Genomic DNA, 11,320 nt, shown 5'->3' on the forward strand with positions numbered 1-11,320 from the left:
ATAGACATGGAAGTTTTCACCCTTAGAATTATGGCTTGAATCTTCTAAATAAATGTCTTGTATGTTTAAATCTGACTTTGGAAAATATGGATACAGTTAAAATGACTTTTATTTATTTGTATTTATTGTTACTGCCTGCTAAATCTAACATTTGAGTCAAGTCTGGGTTGATTCTGATTCATTAATATTTGTTTTATTGTAGATCATACTTTCTTTGTCTTTAAAGTTTATAAAGCTGACAAGCTTTAACTAAATGCTTCTTCTTGTTGTTGTTGTCGTTAAGTGTTCTCAAGTTAGCTCCAACTTACAGTGACTCCAGGCAAAATAGACCAGTATCATGTCGAATCTTACATTTTTGTTATTGCTGATTGCCAACAAGTCAAACACAACTCATAACAACCCTATGAACAAAAGACCTGAAGCCTTTCTGTAACTCCCATCATTTCTCCAAGTTCATAGAGTTTCCAGAGGCGTGTTGTTTAGGAAGTGGATCCACTCCTGCTTCCAAACATGTCTTAATCTTGGAACTCTACTAAACTGTGTACCATGAGTAACCATTATGGCATTCAGCACCCACAGAGCTCAGCATCACAGCCACTCCAGGTCACCTCAGTACATCTTTATAGCTTCAATTTAAATTTTAGTTGGTGGTCTTTTCCATAGTTGGGCCCTGTTCTTCACCTGATTGATGATATTGATCTCTATCAACCCTTTCCACAGACGTAGTGATTACTGAATCTTAACTGTGTGTTGGATCAGTTCTGACTGCAGAAGTTGGTTACAAAGCCTCAAGGATTTTTCATCTTTTGCTGTAGTTACTGGTGCATGTGTTTGAATAATAGCCATATTAACTCCTCACTCACTGATTGCTATTGCATAACAGCTGACTCAGCTGACACCACTCCCTTGAATGGATTTTCAGAGGATGTAAATTGAGCAAGATGGGTGGCCAGTTTTTCTCCACAGAGCAGCTCGTAGGTTTGAACCACTAAAGCAACATCTCTTTTGGGTTATCAGAGCAACTTCTCTCCTGTGCTGTTCCTCAACCCTTCCAAGCATGATATCCTCTCCAAAGACTTATCCTTCCTGGCTGCATGCCCAAAGTATGTGAGAAAGAGTCTCAAAACCCTTGCCTCCAAGAAGTAGCTTGTTTTCACCCTCTCCAGGACAGACCTATTAGTTCTCTTGGCAGTCTATGATAAGTTCAATATTCTTTTCCAACACCACAGCTGAAAAAAAAAATGCTGCTTCTTTCACCCTTGGTCATTGTCCAGCTCTCTGATACATTGCAAATAATTGCAAAGATCATGGCCTGGACTGGGTGCACCTTAGTCTCTAGGCTGACATCCTTGCTCTTCAGCACTCTGGAGAGGTCCCTGGCAACAGATTTCCCTAATAAAATTTATCTTTTTATTTTATGACTGCTGGTGCCAATTGTATAGATTGTAGAACCAAGTAAATTGAAATTGTTAATAATCTCAATCTCTTCTCCATCTACCATGATGCTGTCAATTGGTCCAGTGGTGAGAAACTTTGTTTTATAGATGTTAAGCTTCAACCTTTATTGGAAACTACAGTCTGTGACCCTTACCAGCAAATGTTTCAGGTCCTCCTTGGTTTCAGGAAGTAAGGCTGTGTCATCTGCATAACATACATTATTGATGAGTCTTCCTCCAATCCTGATGCCACATTACTCCTCATAAAGCCCAGCTTCCCAAAGTGTTCTGCATACATATTGAAAAGGTATGGAGACAGGACACATTCCTGATACAATCCTTTTCTGATTTTGATCCATGCCGTATTTCTTTGCTCTGTTCTGACTTCCTTCTGGTCCAAGAGTAGGTTTCACATGAGCACAATCAGGTGTTCCCATTCTTCTCAAAGTCAGTCACAATTTATTGTGATCCACACAGTCAAATGCCTTTGCATACTCAATGAAACACAGATATACATTCTACTGATACTCTCTTTATTCGATACTCTTTTTTTAATCTTTCTTTTTTACTTTCTTTTTTCTCTTTGTTACTCTTTTTTTTTCTTTTTTTTTTTGTTTATCTTCCAGCCAAGATCCATCTGACACTGGCAATAATGTCCCTAGTGCTTGGGTCTCTTCTAAACCCAGCTTGTACTTCTGATAGTTCTTTGTTGATGTACTGTTCCAGCTACTTTTAGAGCCAAGTATATTGAGACTCTGTCCCACATACTTTGGGCATGTTGCTAGGAGAAACTGATTCTAGGAGAAAGATGTCATACTTAGAAGGGTAGAGGGTCAACACAGGAAAGGAAGATCCTGGATGAGATGGATTAACACTGCAACTGTGTCAATGGGGGCAGGAGTGTCAGAGATGGAGAGATTAGTTCAGACTAGGGCAGGGGTCAGAGTTACTGTTTATAACATCACTAAGAGTTGTTGACTCAACAGCATATTGTCACAACAGTGGTGTGAATCCATAGACATTTAGTCTGTGTGCTCATAAAATCTACCCACAAGCTCTAGATGTCCTTTTTTTTTTTTTTTATTGATGGTACCATTGACTGCTAGGAAAACAAACAGATTTCATCCTGGAAAGGGTTAAACTGGGGGGGCTCCTTGGAGGCAAGGATTCTGAGGCTCCATCTAACATACTTTGGACATGTAAGGAGAGACTGGTCCTTGGAGAAGGACATCATGCTTGGGAGGGTGGAGGGACAGTGCAGGAGAGGAAGGAGGAGAGGAAGGCCCCCTATGAGGTGGATTGGTTCAGTGGTTGGGGTAATCGGGATGGGTGTATCGGAGATGGTGCTATTGGCACAGGACAGAGCGGAGTTTAGGGCTGTTGTACATAGGGTCACTATGAGTCGCAAGAGACTTGACGGCACATAACAACAACAACAACATTAGTAAATTGTCTCAACCAGCTGGGAAATCACAGAACAAACTCACTGCTATTGAGAACCTTCTAACTCATAACAATTTCATACATTATAGCATAGAACTATTCTCCACGGAAATTTATTGTTCATAATCTTGAGCTCTCTGGTAGCCTAATGGTAAGAAGCTCCACTGCAGTCTTGAAGGCCCACAGCTCAAATCCAGCAGCTGCTCCGTGGAAGGAGGATGGACAATCTCCTCCCCTGTGATTAGCTGCCTCAGAAAACCCTCTGGCAGGTCAGCTATGGGTTGGTTCTGAAATGACGGTACACAACAATAATCTTACAGAAGGGATTTCTAATGACCTATTGGTAGGGAATTTTGCTGTCAACTCAAAGGCAGGTGGTTGGAATCCACCAGTTTCTGTGAGGTAGAAAAATGTATAATTCCCTCCCAAGTAATTTACAGTGTCTGAAAACCTGCAGATCTGGTATGAGTCATTTCCAACTTGATGGCACATAACAAAAACAACTTTACCTAAGCAGCCATCAGGACTTTTTTCCAAAGTGCCTTTGAGTGGGTTCTAACTACTAAGCTTTTGGTTAGTAGCTGAGGGCAAATCCTTTGGATCACTCAGGGACTATCATAGTTACTTTGATTTTCATCTCTGGCACCAGAATCCCTGTTTGCTGTTATCTAGTTCTTGAAAATCACTGTTTCATGTGGATATTTGGTATATTTCTTCCTTATTTTGTTTTCAGGAAGAGGTTAAATCCAGTCCCAGTTAACCCATTTTATGTAGAACTGGAAGTCTTTTCTCAGCATTTAGTTACTAATATATATTCTTGATTATCTGCCTCATTTCCGTTTCCTGTCAAATAATTTTTCCTTTTTCTAAACTGGCTTCATCTAGGTTTCTGCATTTATCTTTAAAAAAGCCATAATGATTAATAAAGAGGAAAATACAAAGTAATATACACACAATTATAAACTAGATTTACATAAAACCAATTTATTGAGCTAATAAATAATTATTTAAAATTTTCTTGTAAGGATATTAGTGACTAAGTGGAAGGCTTCTAGCCCTTTATGAAGAGAATCTAAGTTCATATCTCAGTCAATGCACCTTATACACAATCATTACTCATTTATCAGGGACAACTTGTATGTTGCACAGGATTGAGTAACAACATTTTTCCATTGTACCGTGTACAAGTACCATGAGTCAGGGCCAATTTATATGACAGACATTTTCTTCAGTGTAATATTTTAGTGATAACCTAGATTTTGTTCAAGTCCTGGTAAAAAAGAACAAAATCATAAACTTCTTGGACCTGATGGGCTTGGAGAGCAAATTGAGCAATTACATCATAAAATCCACAGAAAACAGAAAAATTCCTCTTGTTTTCTGTGCTAAAATTGACTATAAGCTTATATTGCTTCTGGCAAATACAGTTGTGGTCTAAATGCTTCATAAAAGGCAGATGCAACACAGGACATGAGTTCATTATGGCTTTAGACGCTATTAATATGGCTTTTGCCTGTTTAGATCTCAAAGATTTTTTCAGATCTGAAAAGAAACTTTGCTGTGTTATGTAGATAGAGGTTCAAAAAATATCTTAATATGTGATCATTACAGTTCTCATTTATTCCCTGTTGTCTGTGCATGAATCATCACTTCTTTTTGGAAGTGTTTTGTGATGCAAATGCTACAGGCTTTTCTGGGCTATTTGACATTAGAATGTGAGAAACCATGACTCTGACCTCACAGAATACAGAACCAGGAACTTCTCAGATTGACAGGACTGGGACCAAGTGCACAGAAATCCTTGAGGATGTAAGAGACTGTTTAGGTAACTTGAAAGCTGCTTGACATTCTTTTGACCAATGTCACTATTTATTTTTCTGTAATGATTTGGTCATAAAACTATGCTAGGAAATTTCCCTTGGTAGTTTGCGCATAAGAGAAAAATGTTAATAAGATGAAATGCTTTAGCTTATCCTAGAATGTTTCTGCCACCTGGCTTCTAAAAAGTAGACTAAAAGAAAAATTGAATATTAAAAATCACAAACAACAATCTAGATCATGTAGGTAGACAAGTTTCAAATGGATTGAAACCTTCCTCAAAGCAAAGTTTTGAGTTTGACATTTATAGGAATAGAGAACTATTAATTTTTTAGATTATATACAAATAAGAGAAATATTTTAATATTTTAATAGTACATTTTCTTCAATGAAACTGATCAATTGACTATTTGAAAATAACAAGTGATGGGGCAAAAATAATCACACATCATCATTTATTCTCTCTAAACTCAAGATGACATAAAACTGAAAAATATTTTAAGCTTCTTGGATGACAGAATCTGGAGTTGAAAAGGTCTTGAAAGACTGGAACATAGGGTACAATTTCACAAGATTAAATTGATGTAATAAAATGCTAAGTTTGTTAATGTGATTTACAACAGAAAACAAGTTTTGTGTGTATGTATACATGCGCATGTAATATGTTTCTCTGGATTAATATGAATATATGTCCATACAATTACTTAAAATATTTAAAGTGACATTGTTATATTAAGTTTCAGATACAATGTAGTTATTTTCATGTTCTATTGCTTTCCATTGTTACAATCCTTTGAAAATATAATTAATCTCTTATTAATTTAATTTGGCACATGGAAAAATTGAGCTTGAGAGGTAATAAAGAGTATAAAGAAATTAACTTGAGTTTATCAAATTATAAAGACCACACTCTTAGACACCCTTTATTGTTTCCTTACAGCTTGATACGAGTCAGGCATTTTGCATGATTTTCAGAAAAATCTAAATTTCATAACTGACAATGAAGTGTCTAACAGAAGGGATAAAAAAAGTCTTCTTTCTCATGCAACTCATAAATAAATACAGCTCACGGTTTGTTTTACTTTCTTTCCTTTAGAAAGATGTGGGAATGTCTAGGAAGAGAAATAGACAGATCTTAAAGGGAATACCATGTGATCTTGTGGAAAATAGGCTTCTATAACTTTTTTAAGCATGAGGAAATATTAACTTATAAAATGGAGCCAGGGAATCTTTAAGATCTATCTAACAGCAGTGATAGTATGATCATTAATAGGTAAAAGGTAAATTATTTATCGACAACTTTGTATCATATCACTTATTATCTACAACCAATATTGTACTGTTCATTCTCTGGAAGATAAGATGGAATTTTATTTGAAAGCTAAAAGAACTAAAAGGACTTTGAAGACACAATTTTTAGAAGCATATAGCTATATGTCTGCATCTTAAAAGCTGAAGTTAGTCCAATCAAGGTCAGGAATTTTACATAACAATATTGGTTATGCATTTAACCTTCCCTGGCATTAACCACTTAATTAAGTCTTGGTTGTAGTTGTCAATTTCTTTGTCTGCTAACGAAAAGAAATAAGAGATTCTTAGTAGGGTTTCAGAAAGTATCAAGAGCATTCAATATTTGGTGTTTTAGCTAGTTATCCATTAATCTGACACAACATTTCACTATTATTTTCCAAGATATCAAAATTGTTTAGTAATAGTTTTGCCATCATCTTTTTCTGTTTTCTCATTTAACCATTTTTAAAAATTTCTTTTTGTCCATGCATCAAATTGTGTGACCCTGTGATTGCCCCCCTCAGCACTCCCACTATCTATATTTTCTAAGCATCTGACTCATTGCACCTAGACCATTCTCCTTTACTGGTATATATCATCCCAATTTACCAGTATTAGAAGTTTTAACAAACACTATCTTAAATCAGGATTCAACTCTCTGATTTTTACCTTGTGACTCATAGCAACTCTAGGTACAAGAGCTCTAAACCCTGCTCTATCCTGTACCAACCTTACTGTAACTGACACACCTACTCCCACTACCCCAAGCACTGAATTAATCCATCTCATCGAGGGTCTCTCTCTCCTGCACTGTCCCTCCACCTTCCCAAATGTGATGTCCCTCTCTAAGAACTGATCCCTCCTTGCAACATGCCTGAAGTATGTCAGATGAAGCTTCACAATCCTTGTCTCCAAGGATCAGCCCAGTTTCATCCTCTCCAGGTTGAACTTTTTTGTTCTCCTGGCAGTCCATGGTATATTCAACACTATTCTCCAGCACCACAGCTCAAAAACATGAATTCTCTTTCTACCATCCTTAGTCATTGTCTAGCTCTCTAGCACAGCACACAGTTGTAAAGACTATGGCCCGGATCAGGAGCACCTTAGTCTCCAGCCTGACATTGTTACTCCTCAGTGCTCTGGAGAGGTCCCTGACAGCTGACTTTCTCAATGAAAATTATCTCTTGATTTCCTGGTTGCTGATACCAAGAGAGTTGATCGTGGAACCAAGCAAACTAAAACAGTTAACAATCTCAATCTCTGCCTTCAATGACATATTAGTTTAAAATTATTTAGCTCCAAGTCTATATCATATCACTTTCTTTCTTTGAATATCCCTAGTATCTAATATAGGAAGCTCTTGTGGATTTGTTGTATTTGTTGTATTGTTGTTGTTGTTGTTAGGTGCCATCAAGTTGAGTACAACTCATAGCAACTCTATGAACAAATGGCCCGAATCCTGTATATCCTGTACCATCCTCATAATCTTTGGTACATTTATTACATTGCTGCATTCACCATGTTAATCTACTTCAATGGGGCTCTTGCTCTCTTTTGTTGATTCCCTGCTTTCCCCGGCATGGTCTTCTTTTACAAGAAATAGTCTCTCCTAACAACATATCCAAAGTATAAGAGATGAAGGCATGAGGCTTGTGCATCCACCAACTATTTCATGGGAGAAAAGATAAGCATACTCCTCCGTGAAATTTACTGTTTCTGAAAACCCACTGCAAGGTCAGCTACAGGTTTGATCCAACTCAATGGTATGTAACAGCAAAGTACCTAGTAGGGAAGATATGGTGGGATAATCTAGAGTTATACTACTAATCCAAAGGCCTTGCCTCTCTGGAGGTTTAAATTAACCAGTTGCTCTGCAGAAGAAAGATGAGCAACCTCTTTTCATATAATTTGAAGCCTCAAAAACCAGTAGGAGCTATGAGTTGAAGACAAATTGATGGCAATGCATCTTTTTAAGAGTGCCAAATAGTGTTCCCTGAAAGATGTACACACTCACTGGAGGAGGATTTAAGAAATGTAGTTTTAGTGTAGAAGATTAGAAAGTCTGGGAAAATGAGCGGAATGTCTGAATTCAGCTAAGGTGTGTTTTCTGGTTTGGGGTTGAGACTAGGGTGTGGTTATTTTTCACAATAGGATGTGAGCTGATTGGATTTGGCCTCATAATTTAAAAAGCTTTGGGCTGTTGGTCTGGGGCCAGTTCCAGGTTGGGAATATGAGCATAATGGCCGAATTCTGCTAAGGTGAGTTATCCAGTTTGGAGCTGATATTAAGGTGTGGCTGTTTGTCACAATAGGGTGTGAGCTGATTGGATTTGGCCTCTTATTTTAAAAGGCATTTGGACCCTTGGACCTGAGGCCCTTGGGCCTGCTTTTTGTGGATCTCTCAAATAAGACATGCTTGGAAGGAGGAATGGTATCCACTTTCAAATAAAGCTTGCCTCCAACACTCTATGAACTTGGAGAAAAGATGAAAGTTTTATGTTCAAGACTTTAGTTGATAGGGTCGCTATGGGTCATCTATGACTCTAAGGAACTTAACAACAACAACAATAACAACTCACTATCTTATTATTTCGCATCTTGAATTTATAATAGTAAAAATCTTAAATTGTTTTAAAGTGGAGTTCCAGGTAAGCTTTTATGTGTCTTAGAGAGTCTTTCCTCCTCCCATCCCACTCCTTCTTGTCTTGGTTGCTATGAGTTGCAAGTGACTCTACGGCACATAACAACAGCAACAAAGAAGAGAGAAGGGACACAATCCATCAAAACAAAACAACAATAAAAGCCCTGCACCTCTTCCAAGTACAACTGCGACTTTGGACCAAGAATTTCTGAAAAGTCGGCAATCCACCACTTCATCACAAACCGAGATCTGCAACCAGCAAATGAATAGATATTTCTGTGCATGTTGCTGTTTTTACATGCCGTTGAGTCACTTTTGTCTCATAACAACTCTATGTACAGAAGCCTGTGCTTTCCTGAGCCAGTCTTACTGTCACCAACATACCCAATCCACTGCCATGTCAATACATTTCATCTGGGTTCTTCCTTTCCTGCACTGTCCCTTCACCCTTTCAAGCATAATCTCTTTCTCTAAGGACTACAACAAATTTATGTGGTATGAGCTTATGTACCATGAGTTCCCTCCTGGTTGCAAACCCTAACCCAGTCATGTCTGCTTGTAGTTTGAAATGGCATGAGATGACCCAACTACCTCAAACACAAATCACTGTACTTGTGAGCTCAGAAGGCTAAAGAGAAGGGAGCATTTCCCTAGGACTGCCTCTAAAAGAACTCCTGGAAACTTAGGAGCATTTGGTTGGAAATTTTGAAGTTTAATATAGTGTCAATTTTCCCCAAACACCTTAGTTTTTAGACTTTAACCAAGTCATTCATAGGTATGCATTGCTTAGCATCCACAATGCACTCTTATAAAGATATTCTACAAACACAATGTTATATAAAGCATGTGTGTGTGTGTGTGTGTATGTACAAAGCCATGTTACATGTTGTTGTTGTTGTTGCTATTATGTGCCATCAAGTTGACTCTGACTCATAAGAACCTTAAACACAATAGCTCTGAACCTTGCTCTGTCCTGAGCCAATCTCACTGTCTATAACACAGCTATCCTCATTATCCCAGTTACTGTGTCAACCCATCTTATCTAGTATCTTCCTCTCCTGTGCTATCCCTCCAAACTTATGAGCATGATGTCCTTTTTGAGGGACTGGTTCCTCTAGGCAACATGCCAAAGTCCAAAGTATGTGAGATGGAACTTTGAAATCCTTGCTTGAATGAGCAGCTTGGTCTTACACTCTCCAGCAGGAGATCTCTCTCTCTCTCTCTCTTCTTCCCCACCCTCCTGGTTAAAATCTACCAGCTACTCTGACAATCTCTTCCTGTGATTTAGTGCCTCTGAAAACCTGATGGAGGGTCAGTTATGGGTAAATTTTGACTCACTCGTACACAAGAACAATATATACATTTGGTACATGTATATAAATGTAACCCAACCCCTGCTCCAACTCCTCTGGCCCCCATAAGCACACACATACTTGAGGTTTGCAAATTTGTACCTACATTTGGCTGCTGGGCACTTGGTACTTCCCAAACAACTCTGGGGAGTCTGGCCTCAGTTGATTACTCCTTGCAAGTAGGGACCTGTGGGTAGGGTCCATCAGGACATATACCAATGACATCTGTAGGAGCTAAATTGTGGCTGATGCCAGGTTTTGGCTGCTACAAGTTGAAAATTGCACATAGATTGCATCCAAGCTTAGGCAGAGCTGTGATTGCTACAGCATTACAGAATTCAAGGTAGCCTGACTCCTGCAAGCTATGTCTTTTTATCCCTCAGACACATATGTGGCTGGATGTTGCCTGAACAAACATTACAGGACACTTACCTGCATCCATATTTCTCCAGGATGTTGTGCTAATGTAGATGAGATATTTGCAAATAAATAGTGAAATATATAATGGATGTTAAAAAAGTTTATGAAAATAAAATCTGAGAAATTCCCCCAAAGAAATAAACACATAAAAAACTAAAGGTATGGAGATTTCCATACATTCCCAAAGGTCTTATGAGTGACCACGGATCAGAAAACTTGTGAGATCTTATGTTTCCTAAGAACAGATTCTCTTAGATTACTCTACCACCACACTTGGAGATAAATCCTTACTTTCTGTATATTTGTTGGTATGTGCCTGTGTACACATACAAATATGCAGAATCCCTTTGTTTTGCCTGATTTATTAGAAATATTTGCTAATGCATTCTATTTACCATTATCGTCTATCTTTATTATTACCAAATAATGGGGGGGGGTCAATAAATGTAACCTCTATGAAATTAATACAACTGTCACATATATATTGGGAAAAATATTTAATTCTTTTATGTTCATTAAACCCTGGTAAATTGGAACTTCAACTTTCACCTAAGAAAGAGTTTTTAAAGGTTTGTGCCAATCTTAATAATGTTTGTTTCAGTGGATTCATTTTACTTTATAGATCCTTGATGCATTTGGATCCAGTCTTAGTGAAAAATAAACAGTACACAAACTACACTTTGCAATCCTCAGTCTTATGAAAATGCCATAGGAGGGATTCTCTTGGGATTTACAGAGAATATTATGTTGTTGTTATGTGCCATCAAGTCACCTGCAACACATAGCAACTCTATGTACAGCAGCTCTGAACTCTGCCCTATTCTGAGCTAGTCTCATTAATTTTTACACACCAAACCTTGTTGCCCTAGTTACTGTATCAATCCATCTCCTCTGTGGTCTTCCTCTCCTGCGTTGTCCCTC

This window comes from Elephantulus edwardii, unplaced genomic scaffold (assembly GCF_000299155.1).
Source record: "Elephantulus edwardii isolate Elephantulus edwardi_28Jun2011 unplaced genomic scaffold, EleEdw1.0 scaffold00017, whole genome shotgun sequence".
Lineage (NCBI taxonomy): Eukaryota > Metazoa > Chordata > Mammalia > Macroscelidea > Macroscelididae > Elephantulus > Elephantulus edwardii.